The sequence below is a fragment of the Lissotriton vulgaris genome, chromosome 4_1 (assembly GCF_964263255.1).
Source record: "Lissotriton vulgaris chromosome 4_1, aLisVul1.2, whole genome shotgun sequence".
NCBI classification, from domain to species: Eukaryota; Metazoa; Chordata; class Amphibia; order Caudata; family Salamandridae; genus Lissotriton; species Lissotriton vulgaris.
In genome coordinates this window covers 177,981,356-177,999,333 of record NC_141691.1, presented here as the reverse complement: position 1 = coordinate 177,999,333, position 17,978 = coordinate 177,981,356, and the positions used below count along the sequence as shown (strand labels likewise).

The window sequence follows — 17,978 nt, the reverse complement described above, 5'->3', positions numbered from 1 at the left end:
CTCTGCCAGGTGCCCCTCTATTCTGAGGGTTTCTTTGTTCAATAAATCCGAAAATCATTGGATGGTTAAAAATGTTGCTTTTTATTTCATCAAATCTGTGGTATTCTTTTGCGTGATAACACTTTGTGCAGATAATTAATTCATTCTTTGTTCATTAACAATAACATTCATCATCATGTTATCTCATCCAGTCCCAATGCATTTCAGGCTATGGGAAGCCACTCATCAGGGTAAAACATTTTCAAAACACTGCTGTAGGGCAAGCAAGCATGCTAACAACAGTCTCTGAACAAGGTGCTCTCACACACAGGATACCACAGATTTGAATAATTAAAAAGCAAAATTCTTAACAATTAGATGATTTGGGGATTCATTGGACAAAGAATCCCTACAGAATAGAAAGGCAGAAAGGACAAGCCCCAGTGGGAGAATGCATATTTTAGTTCTAATGACCTTACACTCAAGGATCAGACATTGTACCCTCTTGCACGCTCTAAATTGCACCCCATTGTGACACTGTATAGAGTACCTAGGAGAGCGTAACCCTGAACATTAGTGACATTTGGAGTAATGCAATGCATGGCAAAAGATTTTGCAATAGTGGTAGACCAGAAGACCTGTAAGAATGCTGCCCAAAGTGGAGATAAATGGTTAAATCTTCTTGTGTGTCCTCTTTCAAAGTGAGCTGCAGTATGTTGCACACTTAGCAAAAAGTAAATGCCTATGAGGATTAGCTTTGGCCATGCAAGTGTCACTTCCTATACAAAAAATATTCCAGGCATCAATGCAGAATCCCTTGCATTATGGTGCAAGTGTTTCTGCGTTAGCACTCGTCAGCAGTTTGTGTGCCAGTGCAGGCAGAGAGTAGCAATCCGAAGTTTTATGTCATATCCAACACTTTCCTGCCCTCTCCCTTTCAAACATTTAAAAACACAAACATTCACCCCACCCACTACAAACCTTAAACATTATAAAAACGTACAGTAAATCCTACCTAAAAGACATATTACTTAACTATATCTAACCTACAATATATCTAAACCTACACTAAAAACTACGAATGCTTTAAACACAATATATACTGGTAAAAAAACAGGGAAGAGAATGTTTTGAGGGAGACACCTGACATATCTTCCTGGCATTTCAGTAATATCTTGGTGTATTTTTTCTGGTCCGTTGCCATCTTGGACAGTCGCCTTTCCATTCTATGCATGGATCATGTGGTATGCAGAACGTCCTTTTCTGCTGTGGACAGTTCGTGTTGGCTGTGGTACACATGAGGGTCCAGAGGTGGGCTCCAGAGGTGGGCTATATGCTGCTTGGCACATGAGTGGACACTTGATTGTAGGTAGTTGCTGGGGTGTCTGTTTGGGCTGGGACCTTGTTGAGGCAGCCCCTGTGCCTGCCTGCTGCCTTTTCTCTGTCATATTTATACCCTATCTTTCGAAAGCCATGGGCTGATTCACCCATATCTTGCCCTATCTGCAGACATGTGAGCGAGGGAGAAAATGTCCAACATATTGGGCCACGTTTTGTAGGGACATCTCATATTTCCATTATTTACTCACATTGTTATTAAAGAATAAGGGCCAGTCCATACATACACCTATTATTGTGGTAGATACAGTTTCAATATTCCTTCATTACAATGACATTTCCAATTACAATATGTGAATCTTTCAAGAAGAGGGTCAGTGTAGAGTGACCAAATTCTCTTTTGTCACAATATACAACCGTGCATTTCACTCATATCTGTGATCCCCACTCACACTGATGCTTAAATGGAAAACCAAACCCATGGGTAGGATATTTAAAGTTTTTGAGTTGGCCTTGCATCATGCAAGTGGGGATAAGGTCAAGCCAAAACCTATGTGAGATGTGTTCCGGTAAGCAAGGGCAGCTTGTGTGGCTCTGATTGTCTTGAGCAATCTGGAGTTACACAAGGAAGTAGTAATCACTGACTTGCCTTACTGTGAGGCAGGGAAGCATTCCATGGGTGGAGGGTGGGTGTGTCCATTCATGATTTTGACAGCTTCCAAGATTTGAACAACAAAGAGAACCGGGGCTCTAAAAGCCACAAATATGGCGAGCTAACCTTAACTTCACATAAGTAATTAGTACCGAAGTTGCCTGGGAAAGCCTAATTGAAAGAACCCTTACATGAAAACAAACCGCTACAGTGAAAAATAACACGATCCAGACCACTAGCTCTGGATTGCCATCAAATGGACATTGTGATCAGTCTTATCATCTGGTCATCCAGTTAAAGATATGGTAAGTCCCTTGATCAGAGAGACCTAATACCATTCATTCACTTATGGACTGGATCATGTCCGGAAACACTCTTGAACAACCATCGAATAACTAGATCATTAATGGCTAAAGTAATGGTGAAAAGCAGTGCAAACATTTTTATGTAAATGTAGTGAGTTAAAATAGAGTAATGTGTCCAGAAAAACATACAAGTTTAATTGAGATATGGGCACAACACCTGATTAAAAACAGAAAAGTGCAATCGAGAGTGGAAACAAATAACTACCAGTAAAAAGGGCCAACATGTTTCAGCCTATTGGGGCAATGATCCCACGGCTGCCCATGCTCGTCCCTGATACTTGAAGATAAATCGTCTCCTCAAACCTAAAGAAGTTGTCTTTCATGGCTAACTTTGCGAGAGCCATTATGAAGGGTACCGGTGTTATGGTATCTAATGTTGCTTCCCCCAGGATAGATGTCACGACTTCCAGAGTCTCATCCTGGGAGATGGAGGTGTATAAGGACTCTACAACGAAAGAGACTAAGAAGTCTCTTTTTGCATCAAATTCTATTTCTGGTAAGACTCTCAACACATCGTTAGTGTCCTGCAAATATGTGGGCATTCTCTGTACAATAGGCCTCAGAAAATGGTCCCGGGGGGGAGGTCTATGGGGCTTGTGCACTTTGGGTAGGATGTAGAAATAAGGCATGACTGAATATTCTGTTTTAAAAAATTGTGCCTCTCTATTAGTAATCCATTTTATCGGCTAAATCTAGTTGCACTGTGGGGCAGCACACACTATTTAGACCTGTAATCAAATACTCGATAATATTCGGTGTATGATATTTCACGAGTGTTTCGTGAGAAAATAGTCCTTCGGACTGATTTCCTTCTTAAACGTGTCTGAAACGCCGTCATTTCCCTTCCCCAAGACTCAGGAAAGTCTTAAGGCAACGACGGTTAGGTAAGACGCCTTTTGTTTCCCATAAGAGAATTTTGATTTGAGCTGTAGACTGTGGGTTAACAGTTGTGTGTCAAACTACCACTATACTTGCTTTTGATAAAGTTTTGATATATAAGCAGCAGTCAGAGATGTCCATAGTAGGCTGTGTGGTAATCTGAATTAATATTTTTTAACAAGACATCTGAGCCCTTACAGTTAAATCTATGAGGGCATTGGCTATTTGGGAATCTGTGTACGGTGTGTATGGTTTTTTACTCTTTGATTTCCAACAATAACTAGAGGAGAATATTTCGCATTGAGGTACATCTCTTTCCTAGTCATTTTATTTAATAAGTGGTGCTTTGTTGTCTTTGCTGTGGAACAAGGTACCAGACAGTGGCTCCCTACTTTAACCCTTAGTGCATTAAGATGAGTATATTTTTCAAATTAGGTTTAATTTCCAACACAATGTCACAGACATGCTTGGAAAGCAATAGTACAATAAAGAATCCTAAAACAAATCAGTAAAACTAAGATTAAATAAAATTCTTACATTGAAGAATATGAGCACAAATGTAACAAGGACAGGACTTCTACCAGAGAGAGCAGTTTACAGTTACTTCAATTACAAACAAAAACCCGCAGGAAAGAATGATGAAACACAGCCACAACTACAAAGTTAAAATTGTCTTACAAACATAGAAAAACTCACCTCGTAATTAAACAGTATTTTTCCTGGGAAAATATACTGGCAACAAATATTTACAGTATCTCGGTGAAAAAAGAAATCACATTTCTTCGATATGGCACAATCCTTTATCAGAAATAAGTTTCAAATTAAATTTTTCATTTCATTTTTACAAGAATCTTGAAAGCGGTCTTTTATGAAAAAAATAATATCTCTTCAAAATTTGTTTTTCAACGAATGTAAACTAGAAATTCCTGAATATTACCAGTTTTTATTTTGAATGGCTTAGTAGTTTGGTGTCTGTAGGAAAACGGGTTTTAGTAGCAGTGGCAAAACAGAGATATTGGGGTTGTCCGAAGTCCCACTTGTCACATAAGACCTAATATTAGAGTTCAAGGCGGAACCTGGAGACTAATGATAAGTGACTTGAAGAAATGGTTTCATCGGGAAGTCCGTTAACAGTCCAAAAATCATGTTCTGTTAGAAGCGACAGTTTGCCAAGAAGTTTCAAGCCTCTGCGTTGCACTGTAGTTCCTGGAGGTAATGATACTTCGTTATTTGCTGCAGAATAGAAAATGTAGTCCACTGTAACAGCGGTCCTGGAGTGGCAAGTGGTTACCTCTGGGATTCCAGATCCAGGGATAAAATGAGAGTACACAGAAGACAAACTGAATCCATGCTGCAAGCTTGATTTTGGCATTTGTGTAGATTCCACACTAACAAATTCCTCCTCAGCCTTCTCTGTGGTCTCCTCAGACTTCTCTAATGTCTCCTCTGCCTTGGTCTCCTCTGCTTTCCTTGTGGTCTTGTCAACATATTCCTCCTCCCCTGGACTTTCACTTTTCTGTAGTTGCTCATATACACAGCTGTCTGAGATGCCCAAACTTTCAGGCCAAATCGGCACTGATAAAGTTCTGTGTCCTCTTGGGGAATTTTCTTGTCCAGAAACCTTTCCAATGGTAAGCCCATCATAGTTCAATTTGCCTTCCTTTATAAAGCTCTGCAGTGGAGAGCCGGGCACAGAGTTGAAGTCACCACAAAGGACGATCGGACAGAAGTCACCGTCTGCCTGGAGGGCCACACCTGCAATCTCTGCCAGCAGAAATGCAAGCTGAGTCAGTTTTATGTCCCCTCTCCGTGGCTTATATAAAAGATGTGTGCTAGCAACGCAAATCACAGGAGTGTAAGGCTCCAAATTTGGTTGCAGAAGAGGTACAAGTCCGACATTGTCCCTGTCCAGCAGGGGGATATCGGAGCGGTAAAACTCCCCAGGGTTTGATGAGATTAGGGCAACTTTGGATGCTTTAAAGCAAATCGCACAGCCATCCGGTTTGCTTCCAGTTCGCATCCTGTACTCGCAGTGATAGCCCAGGGCTTCCAAACTTGGCTTTATCTGTGCTACGTAATGGTCTTCTTGCACTTCTTGTAAACAAAGAACATCAGCATTGAATTCTCTGAACTCCCGAAGTAAATTTGTTAATCTGTAGCTCCAGGACAGCACTGGTTGCCGGCAGTGTCTATAAAGATGAGAATTATCTTCCAACAAATCTTGGGAAAGGATATTGTAAGACATTACTGAAAAATCAAACTTTTCAGTATCCGCTGGCTGTTCTTGGTGCACGTATTTACTTCCAAGATTATTTGTGCTATCTTTGTAATGGTGGCAGATGTCTTCCCTATGCCGCTGTAAAATCCCTGCTCTAGAACGGGCACAATCTCCGTCTTGAACTTGAATCACTTCTTCACTTTCCCCAGCGCCCTAAGAATTGTATGCTTCAAGTGGAGAGGGCATCCTAGCGTCTTCCCTATTTGGTGAGGAAGACTTGCTGTTGCCTTTAAGATTTTCTTCATCGGTGATCTTTCTCCGCTAATATTGAGGCTCTTCGCCTTGAGAATCCATGTTGGAATGAGAGAGATGAAGCCAAGAGTTCTGGACCGTGTTAATAGGCCTAAAGTCCTGGAACGGAAATCTGCTCCTGACAGGTCCCAAAACGTTAGGTTTCCGATCCACTGGAAGAGGCCAACTGTTGACATGTGGAAATGGGGCCCAAAAGCGGTTTCCCACCCACCAAGATAAGCAGAAAATTTCCAATTCTAACAAGATGTCTGAGGGAACTCCAAATGGGCTACCCAGTTCCTGCCCACACTTTGCAAATGACGAGGTAGCATGGAGTGACCTGTATCCGGTGACTTATGTCTAAGTCTTTCTCCCTCTGGACGCTGCCTGGAACCTGTAATGCATCTTGTGCTCTGTAGCTGCTGGATGGACAATGTGTGAGTATATCACCAGTGGGTTTATAGAAATACTAGAGACTGCTTAATAGTAGCTCTACATTTCCCCATGTGTTTACCCTCTTCTTCACAGAGTGGGGCCTCGATAACCTGCGCACGGTCCAGGTGAGGTGAGGTCCAGTTCCCTGTACAGCTGGGTGAGAATTTACAAGGATTCATTTTATTTAAATGTTTTGTTTTGAAGGAACTGTGCATGATAGGAACATGTGTATAGTGTATTGTGTTAATTCCATTTTCACTTTATATCTGTTGCAGATGTCTTCTGCATCCACTGACATGGAGGATTAGTATTTTGTCAGGTTGTATTTATTCCAACCTCTAATGAATTGTTTCATGGTCACGTTTTTTTTTCAACTTCACGCTTTGAAGCAGTAGCAATATATTGAGAGCAGAGGCCCTGACAAAAGCCATGGGATCATTGACCCAATAGGTTGAAAAATGTTGGCCCTTTTTACTGGCAGTTATTTGTTTCCACTGTCAATTGCACTGTTCTGTTTTTAATCAGGGGTTGTGCCCATATCTCAATTAAACTTGTATGTTTTTCTGGACACATTACTCGATTTTAACTCACTACATTTACATAACATTTTTTGCACTGCTTTTCACCATTACTTTAGCCACTAATGATCTAGTTATTCGATGGTTGTTAAAGAGTGTTTGTGGACATGATCCAGTCCATAAGGGAATGAATGGTATTAGGACTTGATGATCAAGGGACTTACTATATCTTGAACTGGATGACCAGATGATAAGACTGATCACAATGTCCATTTGATGGCAATCCAGAGCTAGTGGTCTGGATCATGTTATTTTTCACTGTAGCAGTTTGTTTTCATGTAAGGGTTCTTTCAATTAGGCTTTTCCAGGTAACTTTGGCACTAACTTACTTATGTGAAGTTAAGGTTAGCTTGCCATATTTGTGGCTTTTAGATCCCCGGTTCTCTTTGTTGTTCATTTGTTGTATTTTGGGATATGAACCAGGGCAGGTCTATACATTTCCCTAGGACCCTCCCCCCTCTGTTTGTTGTAGTAGCTTCTAAGATTTAGCATTAGTGGTAGAACTGGAAATGCATCAAGCGCCAGGTGATGTTCAACCAGGAGAACCATTCTTTTGTCTCATTATTTTACCCCTTTATACCTGTGCTGCTTTCAGCGGAACACAAACAAAGAGAAAAAAAGACTCTGAGGACTGTGTTTGTGCAGGCCCAAAACTATTCTGTCTAAAATGCAGAACCCCATGCGTCATGATGCAAGGGTGCCTACTGTGGCACTAGGCAGACAAAAGAGCACCACCACTAGGAAAGGAAAGGAATGCCCTGTATAAAAGAATTACGCTTTCACAAGGTGCAGCAAGGTGGCTTGTCACGTAGTGCTACCTGAAAGCATGAGAGATATGTGCCATTGGTTAGAAACTGCGCATGAGGCATGGGTTTATCATGAATGATATTAGCACTCTCTGCTCTATCAAATACATTATTATCTGAGATATGCAGGCTGCCGTCCAATGGACATCTGCAAATCAGCAGCACAAGTTCCCTGCCATGAGGACATATACCCTAACAATGTGCATAACACTGGTTGAGGGCTATTGCTTTGTAGCAAACTTTGATGTAATATATTTGCTACCCTACATCCACACAGCCTCCATGGTGTAGGTCTTATGGGGCTGCTGTCATTCCATTTCACATAAGTCTGATATGGACACCTCTGATGGCGAGTCAGACAAACCTGAGGTAGGATATCAACAGCTATACTTGAGGTAAGAGGTAATAGTGAGGAAATGGTTGTACACCCCTGCACCACTACATGGTAGGATGTCAATTGTATTTTCTTAGATTGTAAACAAGATACACCTAAAGTAGGGAAGGTATAGCCACATTTTTCAAGTGGTTTACAGCAGTAGTACTTACTATTAGAAATGGGGTTTCTGGTTGGCTAGGGAATGCACCTAAGCCAAGCAGAACCCACCACTCTAGTCAGGGTAAAGGAGTTACACACCTAAGATAATCCCTGCAGTTAGGCTTATCCAAGAGGCAATGTGTAAAGCATTTGTGCAACACACACACAAACCAGTGAAACAATAAATACACTACAAACAAGACTTCCCATTAGGAAATGATGGCTCTGAACACCAAGAGCTGCCACAGCAGGGTTATTACCCAAACCAGCACAGCGCGGTGACTTCAGAGAGACGGTGAAGCGCTACACCTGCGCTGGTTGTAAAAGCGCTCACCACTTGCCAGTAATAAAATGAAGGAGCATTCCATTACAGCACAGTAGAAATTATAGCAAAACAGGAAGGGGGCACGCCACCCAGTTCCTGGAGAACAACTGGGGAGCACAAGAGCAGGGTACCAGCAGCAGTTCAGCACAGCAAATTGGCAGCCAAGCAGGACACAGGTCAGCACAACAAGCAAGTCCGTCCAATGGCGGTTCTTCCTGGCAGCATATCAGTTCCTTATGAAAAGTGTAGTCTGTAGAGCCAGCAGATCTTGTTACAAGTTCCACACAGTGTCTAAAAACATGGTGTCAAAGCCCCTGTACTCATACTGAACATGTCTTTGATTTGGAGGTAACTTTAATAAACTTTTAGAAGTGCAAAACACCCCCATATAATCATAGCTCTGTCTCCAGACACTGTGTAAATGTGTGACAGGAGGGCCAAGCCTTTACAAATGTAAGTGTGCCCCACCGCCCTCTCTCCCAGCCCAGGAAGACAATTCAGTATGCCGATGAATGTAGATTTAACCCTGTTACACCCAACACGAAGTGATGGCTGTCTGAAAAGTATTCACAAGCCCTGCTGTCACTCTACCTTAGACGTGGCTTTGGAGTCAGGCTGCAAAGCATGAACAGTCATAAGCACATAGAAATGGCCGCTTTCTAAAAGTGGCATTTCTAAAATAGTAATGAAAAATCTATCTTCACCATTTCAAACACACCAAACATGGCAACGCTAGATCAGAAATTACCACTGAAAAAAATATCAGGGAAATCCCAATACAAACCTATGAGAGGAGCATGCCTCACAGCAGTGAGACGCCAGATAGACTGTCACTACCAGGGCATGCACCATGATGATGGCACATGTCCTACCTTTTACCTAAACATCACCCTGCCCATAAGGCTACCTAGGATCTACCTTAGGGGTGTCCTACATGTAGTAAAAGGGGAGTTCCAGACTTGGCAAGTAACTTTCAATGCCAAGTCAAAGTGGGATTATACTGTGCACGCAGGCCTTGCAGAGGCAGTGGTCCGAGACAGGTTTAAAAGGCTACTTCTGTGGGTGGCACAAGCAGTATAGCAGCCAACTAATAGCATTTAATTTACAGGCCCTGGACATATGGGATAACACTGTACAAGGGACTTAAAAGTAAATTAAACATGTCAAAGAGGTGTAGACCAATTATATCATGTTTAAAGGAGAGTGCACATAGAATTTAGTACTGAAGAGCAGTGGTAAAGTGCCCAGAGTCCTGAAGCTACCAAAAACAGGTCCGAAAAAATACAGAAGCTAGGCAAAAAATGGCCAGGTCCAACTTTTACCAACACCTATATTGAGATTTTATTAACATGAACAGGGCTCTTTCTTTGTTACACAATATGCCTAAATATTTGTTTCCAGGTGTTCAAAATTAACTTTATTTGGTTTATCACAAACTTAAAGTATACATATAAAAATAACAATCAATGTAAAAGAAAAAGAAAAATTTGTATTCTTAAAACATTTACTATTTCTAAAAGAAGATCGCTTTCCAAGTTTTCAAGTTTATTGTATTTGATTTGGTTCTCCACTGAGAACCACAAATATTAAATGTACAATTTCAATTTAAACAGTTTAGTATAAAAAATGTCATTCTAATACAAAGTTAAAAATGGTTTTAAAAATGTGTAAAAATTGTAACATACAAATTCATTTGGCGGAGCTTTACATAAAATAATCAGTTCCTGTACTGAGTTGATTCTACATTTCAAATAGATTGGTTGAATAAACCTTTTCCTAGATTTTACCACTGTCGCATTTGGGCAGGTAAACAGTAAATGCTCCAAGTCCTGCTCTCCGCCATTGCACAAGTTACATATAAAACTTTCTTTTAAGTGCCACCTAGATGTAATGGTTTTTACCGGGAGTATTCCGAATCGGAGCAAAACAATCGATCTCCTAGCTCCATGGTTTAGGTTAAAATTAATGTACTGTTGAGGTTTCTTATACTCTATAGATTCAGTGATATTTTTATATAAAGACAGTTTAAAACAGTGCTGAGAGTCAAGGTCAAAGCTGAGTCTTGAGGTAAAGTGCTTTAGAAAAAGTTTCAAGTGGGCAGGAGTCCAAGAAAGTAACAGCTTGATATTAACCTTTGATAGCTTAAAAGCAAATAGGATATTTCTTGAAAATACATTCTTTGATGCTTCACATTCAAATGTTTCTATTTTTAGTAGGGATCAGAGCGTTCCTTTTTCAGCATGGAGGAGATTGTACGCCCACCTGATGATATTGGCGATTGCTCGGGCATAGGAGCTGGTTAGTGAAAACTCAAGGCGGAGAGCTTGCACTGGTACCGCCTGGGACAACTTCATTAGTTTTCGTAGGATCTTTCCTTCTTTTAAGTCTAAAAAGCTCCATTGAGTTATTGGTAGATATTCAAGAGCGTATGACAGTACTGATGGAACCTTGGCACTGTATACCTTAAGCATAGCAGAAAAATGTCTTTGTCCAGATGCAGCGTAAAACCGTGAAAGTGCTCCCACGTGCACATCAGATTTCCGAATCAAATTCAGAATATTGGGCCTATTTTGCAAAGACTTGGTGAAGATTCTTCCCAAGTAGGTATATTCATTTACCACTTCCACCGTTTTCCCCCCTAGTGACCAGATGAATTGAGTGCTCCTTTTCATGCCAGAGAATGGTACTATTTTTGTTTTCGAGATGTTCGGTATTAGATAATTTCCCTCTGCATAGTTATGGAGTGCCCGAAGGCTTCTTTGCAGACCAAATGGAGTTAGATCTAATATAATAACATCATCTGCATACAGCAAAGTATGTATTTTGTGGGAAGCAATTTTTGGAGGAAAGTTGCAAATCTGCTGAAAACATTGAGGCAAGTCGCTTAAATAAAGGGAAAACGATAAAGGATCCAGAAGGCATCCCTGCCTAAGGCCATTTGGGGTTGGGATAGGATTAGTGAGTCCCTTTTCCCTCCCCATTTGGACCTGGCACCAGGTATCTGTATGTAGTGATGATAGTATATGTAGTAAATTGTCCGGGATACCCATTTTGCTGAGTTTTCTCCAGAGTGTTGCTCTGTCCACTCTATCGAATGCGGTGGTAAAATCGATAAAGGCAGCATATACGACCTGAGATGTTATTGTGACATATTTATCTAAGATGGTTTGCAGGACAGCAATATTATCAGTGACTGAGTGCTTTGGTCTAAATCCGGCCTGGGATAGGGGAATTGGTCTAGATGAAAAGGCCCAGTCCTTTAGATGATCTAGTACTGTTGCTGTGAAAATCTTTCCTGTAGCGTCCAAAAGGGCTATCTGTCTATATGTGCCAGGATACAGCCTTGCTCCTTTTTTGTGTATAGGTATTATAATGCTCCTCTTCCAGGACTTGGGAATGTCCCCAGTATTGAAAATATAGTTAAAAAGGGGGGATAACATCTTACTCCATTCTTTGGGGTTGCATTGAAGGACCTTGATCGGGTTTGATCCGGACCTGTTGCTCCTGTTCATCTCGCCTTTCTTATATGTAACTCAATAGAAAACGGACTGGAAACTCCACTGTCCAAAGGTTTTATTTCTGGGTTCCTAGCAAAGTAATCACTTATTTCAGCGTTAGTGTTTAGTTTATACAAATTGGCAAGATAGAGTTCCCATTCTGATGGAGGCACCGGGATAGCTTGTAATGTTTTTTTCGTACCCATTTCTTTAGCTATAATATGCCAATAGGAACGTTGGTTATTTTGTTTCGCTGATATCTGCAGGTCTAACTAATTTTTATCTTGGGTTATTCTCTTGTTTTTTTCTTTTTCTCTCCTGCGTTGATTTTTCAATTTGTTGATTTCTAACTGTCTAGCTGGTAGTTTTTCTAAAAACTGTGCTCTTATCAGTGTATTTAGATAATTTGTATTAGTAGCTAACTTTGATTTTTTGTTTTGAATCTTTATTGGTTGCATCAACTTTTCGTGTAATTTTTGTATTAACTTTTTGATTATGATTTCAAAATTTGTTATCGGATTTGCTGAATGCATTACATGCAAAAGTTGCGTTGAATCTATTAAGGTAATTATTTTAGTGAGAGTTGTTGAATTCCAGTAAATCCGTCTTTGAGTTTGGGTTTGCCAGAACTGTACTGTGGCTATACATAATTTGGTTTGACTGGGACAGTTGTGTTTTCCACTCTGTACTTAACTGTAGAATAGCATGATCACTACCGTAAACAGGATCAATTTTAAGTTGTAAAACTGATCCAAATAGATCGTAACTACAGATCATGTAGTCCAGTAGCGAAGGATTAAAATTTCCATGTCTTGTGTTTGAGGCAGGGATGTCCCCTTCTACGTTGCCATTTAGTATTATTCCATTTAACATGGGTAGTGATGCTATTAAGATCTTCCCTCGTTTATCCGCCTTACTTTCTTTAGGAAGAAGTGGAATAGAGATTTCCAGGGCCTCTTCTGAGATCCATTTTGCCCATTTAGATATTTTTCTGTTGAAATCACCCATAATGAGAAGTAGTGGATAACCATGATTTTCTGTTGTTTGTTCGATGTCTTTTAGGGTTTCTATAAAGAGTGCATCCATTTTTACTCCAGGAGGGATATAGATGTTATAAATTAATAAATCTTTTAGAGGTTCTGAAGGGTTTGTCTCACACTTGATCTTAATACATTGGTGATTCTTTGAGTTAGTTGGAATTATTTCTTGGGCCCATTTGTAATCTTCATTTAGTAGGATCGCTATCCCACCTTTCGCGTGTCCTCGATCAACCTTCTCTGCAGGGATATCATATACCAAATATTTCTCCTGATTGAAGTTGTGTGTAGACCAAGTTTCTTGGAGGGCCACTATTGCTGGAGAATTTTTTGTTATTTCAGCCATTTTTTTTTTAGTTTTCCCTGCTATGTTCCAGGAGGAGATCGTCAAGCCTGTGCTAAACCAATAGTTTGTTGTCCTTGATTTGTTTATTACTGTTTAGGGTTTCCGAGATCCAGGCCCAGGAATGATGAAATGAAATGAAATGAAATGAAAATGGGATTTATAGAGCGCTGCAGTTGCCCTGAGGCGTCCAGGCGCTGAAAAAAACAGATGTTACTATTTGTTGAACAGGAGAGTTTTGAGCTGTTTCCGGAAACTAGTTAGGTTGGGATTATCTCGCATCTGTAGAGGGAGGGTGTTCCACAGTTTAGATACATTGTACGAGAACAAGCGTCCTCCTGCTCTGGCTCTAAAGATTCTGGGAATTTTGGCTAATGATGCAGTTGAGGAGCGAAGTGTCTTGTTGGGTAGATATGGAGAGATCAGGGAGCAGTTGATTTCTGGGCCCATTTTCCAGAAGGTCTGTTGGGCAATACATAGAGCTTTAAACTTCACTCTGTCCCTAACAGGCAGACAGTGTAGAGTTCTTAGGCCAGTTTTTATTGAGGTCCTCCGTGGGACTCCCAATAGCGCCCGGGCAGCACAGTTTTGAGTGCGCTGACGTTTTTGTAGGGTATAGTCTGGTGCTCCAAGATAGAGGGCATTATTAAAATCCAGACGGGATTGGATAAGGCCCTGTATGATTATTTGTCTGGCTTCAAATGGAAGAAGGGGAAGAATTTTTTTGATCACCCTAAGGAGGCCAAAACAAGTGGCTGACACCTTGGTGGCCTGTGTATTTAGGCTCAGCGATTTATCGAGCCATACTCCCAGGCTTTTGATATTATCTCTGGGGGGTGGGGCCGTACCCATGCTTGTGGGCCATATCAGCTCCAAGGTGGAAGGGGCCGCCGGGCCCAGGAGCATGAGCTCAGTTTTGTCGTCGTTGAGTTTCAGACATGAGCTCATCATCCAGCTCTTTACATCCTCCAGGCAAGCTGCTAGATTTGGCGGAGATTGGAGACCGCTATTTTGTGCAAGGGAAACCACCAGCTGGGTGTCGTCCGCATAGGAGATGATATTGACACCATGCGGACGAACAATCCCAGCCAGCGGCATCATGTATGCGTTGAAGAGCGTGGGGCTTAAAGATGAGCCCTGCGGAACTCCGCAGCCCAGAGGCCTACTTGATGATACGGATGTGCCCTCAAAGACCTGGAAGGTTCTGTCCGATAAAAAAGACTCGAACCACACCAGGGCTTCTCCGGACACTCCTAGGTCGGCAAGACAGTCCAACAAGATTTTATGATGTACCGTGTCAAACGCGGCACTCAGATTGAGGAGGATCACTGCCACTGACCCCCCTCGATCCAAGATTCGTCTTGCCTCCTCAGTTACGGCCAATAGGGCGGTCTCTGTCCCACGTTTTGGGCGGAAGCCCGTCTGGGAGGTGTCGAGGAGATGGTTTTCCTCAAGGAATTTCGTGGGAGTGGTATTGACGTGCTTCTCCAGGATCTTAGATGCCCATGGGAGCAGAGAAATCGGGCAGTAGTTGCCTGGGTTGGCTGGGTCAAGGGAAGGTTTTTTTAATAGGGCCCGCACCATTGCGTGTTTCCAGGTCGCAGGTACCGTCCCACTCAGTATGGAGGAGTTCAGCAATTCCAGAAGGGCGGGGAGAATGATTTTGCTGGCCAGTCCCAGTGAGCCTGGAGGGGCAGGGTCACACGGAGAACCGTTTTTTATTTGTTGAGCTAGATTCTCCAATGTTTCCATTGTTATCAGAGGAAAAGACTCCAGCCCAGTGTCCCTGTCCAGAAGTGAGTCCAGGCATAGAGAGGGCGGGTCAGTGGGTGGGTTTGGGAAGGAGAGGTAGATTTTATTCACTTTTTGAAAGAAGAATTCCACCAGGTCATTACATTTGGACGAAGAGCTATTATTATCTGTGGCAGGCAGGGAGGGTTTTATCAGGGAGTTAACTATGCAATATATTTCTTTCGGCTTTGATTTAGCCGTTGTTATTTTGTGGTTATAATAGGCTGCTTGGGAAGTTTTTATGGCCAGTTTGTAGTTCCTGATCATTTCCCTGTAGGTGGTTTTTTCCGCGGGGTTATAAGACATGCGCCATTTTCTCCCTTGTCTCTTACAGAGACGTTTTTGATTTCTGAGGTCTTCTGTATACCACAGGGCTGATTTACTTTGTCTCTTTGACCTGGATGGATATGACGGAAGAACTGAGTCAAGAGAGGTGGTTATCCACTCGTCATATTTAGTGTTATTTGACATCGGGTCATGGGAGAGAGTGGGTCTAGTAGTGCTGAGAACCTTCATCCAGTTGTCGATAGGAAGTTTAGACCAGTTACGAGTTTTCCGGGATGTAAATGAGGATGGGGAGGTTTGCTCGTGGTCCAGGTGAAGGCTATCAGGGAATGGTCCAACCAAGGGAGGCTACTGATAGTACCCACTTTAAGCTGGTCGCTGTTACTGAAAATCGGGTCTAAAAGATTACCCTTTTCATGTGTGGCAGAAGGGACTAGTAGCTCCAGTTGAATAGCAGCCAGGCTTGACATTATCTCTAATGCCATGGGGTCCAGCAGGTTGTCAAAATGAATGTTAAAATCTCCCAGTAAGGTAAAGTTGGAGGGAGAGACAACCAGTTGGGAGGCCACAGACAGAAGAGAGGTGTTAAATTGTCCGATGGAACCAGGGGGACGGTAGATGAGAATACCGGTGAAGCTGGTATTAGGGGAAAACTCGATTGCAAAAGAGAGATTTTCGCAGTCCTTAATGTCCTCCGCTAAACAGCGGCAGACATAGCTCTCTTTATAGATAATCGCAAGGCCGCCACCTCTGCCCAGTGGTCGATCAGCCCGCGCTATCTGATATCCCGGAATAATGGCCTGTGCCAGATCCGGCTGAGAGTCTTGATTCAACCATGTCTCGGTCAAAAAGATTGCATCTGGTGAGTGTTCATCTAATAGCAGGGAGATTTCTAAGCAGTGTTTCACTAGAGACCTACAGTTAAGCAAAAACATAGAATAATCCTTTATCTCAGATCTGGCTTTGACAGTTTTGATGATTAGTTCAGATTTACAGTGCGTACAACAACGGGGGATCTCCAGGGGGTGTCTGGGAGTGCCACAGCTAGGTGTAGTCCGTGGACGCAGCTGATGAAGGAGGCTTGAGCTGTATACATATCTGTCACCCCCAGAGGGTACCAGGGGGCATGGCCCCTGGGCCTGGCTGGGCGCGGACGAGCGCAGACGAGCTTGCCTTAAGGGCGCCTTTGGCGCGCCATCGTCGTGCCCGCTGCGCCCGTCCGCTGCGCATCCTTCGGGTGAGCATAGTTTTATGGGGTGGAACTGGGTAAAAATAAGGAGGGCGTGGCCTGCCCGAGTGGGCGTGTCAGCTGGGCCAGGGATGGCGTCAGGAATGAGGCAAAACTCGTCCGCGGCAGCTTGCAGTCAGCTGTGCGGGGTGTCGGCTGGTCCGAGTGAAGAGTGCCCAGGGGGGTGAGTGAGTTTTAAAATCACAAGAGTAACAACAATAAATTTTAAAAAGTGGCGATGTGGCTCCCGGCTTTTCGCTTCAGGAGGGGTTTCTGTAAAGTGCACGCTCTCATTCAGCACGCGCATTAATAGGCAGAAGGGGCGTGGCCTGCCCGAGTGGGCGTGTCAGCTGGGCCAGGGATGGCGTCAGGAATGAGGCAACACTCGTCCACGGCAGCTTGCGGTCAGCTGTGCCGGGTGACGGCTGGTCCGAGTGAAGAGTGCCCAGGGGGGTGAGTAAGTTTTAAAATCACAAAAGTAACAACAATAAATTTTAAAAAGCGGCGACGTGGCTCCCGGCTTTTCGCCTCAGGAGGGGTTTCTGTAAAGTGCACGCTCTCAGTCAGCGCGCGCTTTAATAGGCAGAAGGGGCGTGGCCTGCCCGAGTGGGCGTGTCAGCTGGGCCAGGGATGGCGTCAGGAATGAGGCAACATTCGTCCGCGGCAGCTTGCAGTCAGCTGTGCGGGGTGTCGGCTGGTCCGAGTGAAGAGTGCCCAGGGGGGTGAGTGAGTTTTAAAATCACAAAAGTAACAACAATAAATTTTAAAAAGCGGCGATGTGGCTCCCGGCTTTTCGCTTCAGGAGGGGTTTCTGTAAAGTGCGACGATTTCAGTCAGTGCGCGCTTTAATAGGCAGAAGGGGCGTGGCCTGCCCGAGTGGGCGTGTCAGCTGGGCCAGGGATGGCGTCAGGAATGAGGCAACACTCGTCCGCGGCAGCTTGCAGTCAGCTGTGCGGGGTGTCGGCTGGTCCGAGTGAAGAGTGCCCAGGGGGGTGAGTGAGTTTTAAAATCACAAGAGTAACAACAATAAATTTTAAAAAGCGGCGATGTGGCTCCCGGCTTTTCGCTTCAGGAGGGGTTTCTGTAAAGTAAAGAAAAATTATCTCTCTTTGTTATTTCCATGCGGGGGATATTTTTACTCCAAATTTCTCTTTCGCTATTCTTTATGGACACAAATAGATATTCTGCAACTTGATTTAATTGATTGATCATGGTGTTAGAGGATTGCTTCAATCGCTGCGTTTTGACGGGTAGTTCTGCTATATAACTCTTTTGAGGTTTGTTCTTTAATACTGGGGTCAGATCATAACCATTTTTGTGTAAAGTTTCACACTCCTGTAATATAATTCCTGGTATTATTGGAGACCAGAATTCAACAATCGCTGTAGTCGTGTTT

The 17,978-nt window shown here is 42.9% G+C and overlaps 1 pseudogene; it reads right to left on the bottom strand.

Annotated features, from left to right (window-relative positions):
- Nucleotides 1-4,270: 4,270 nt before the first annotated feature.
- On the bottom strand, nt 4,271-6,069 carry LOC147718549 (RNA 2',3'-cyclic phosphatase ANGEL2 pseudogene; annotated as a pseudogene).
- Nucleotides 6,070-17,978: the final 11,909 nt, after the last annotated feature.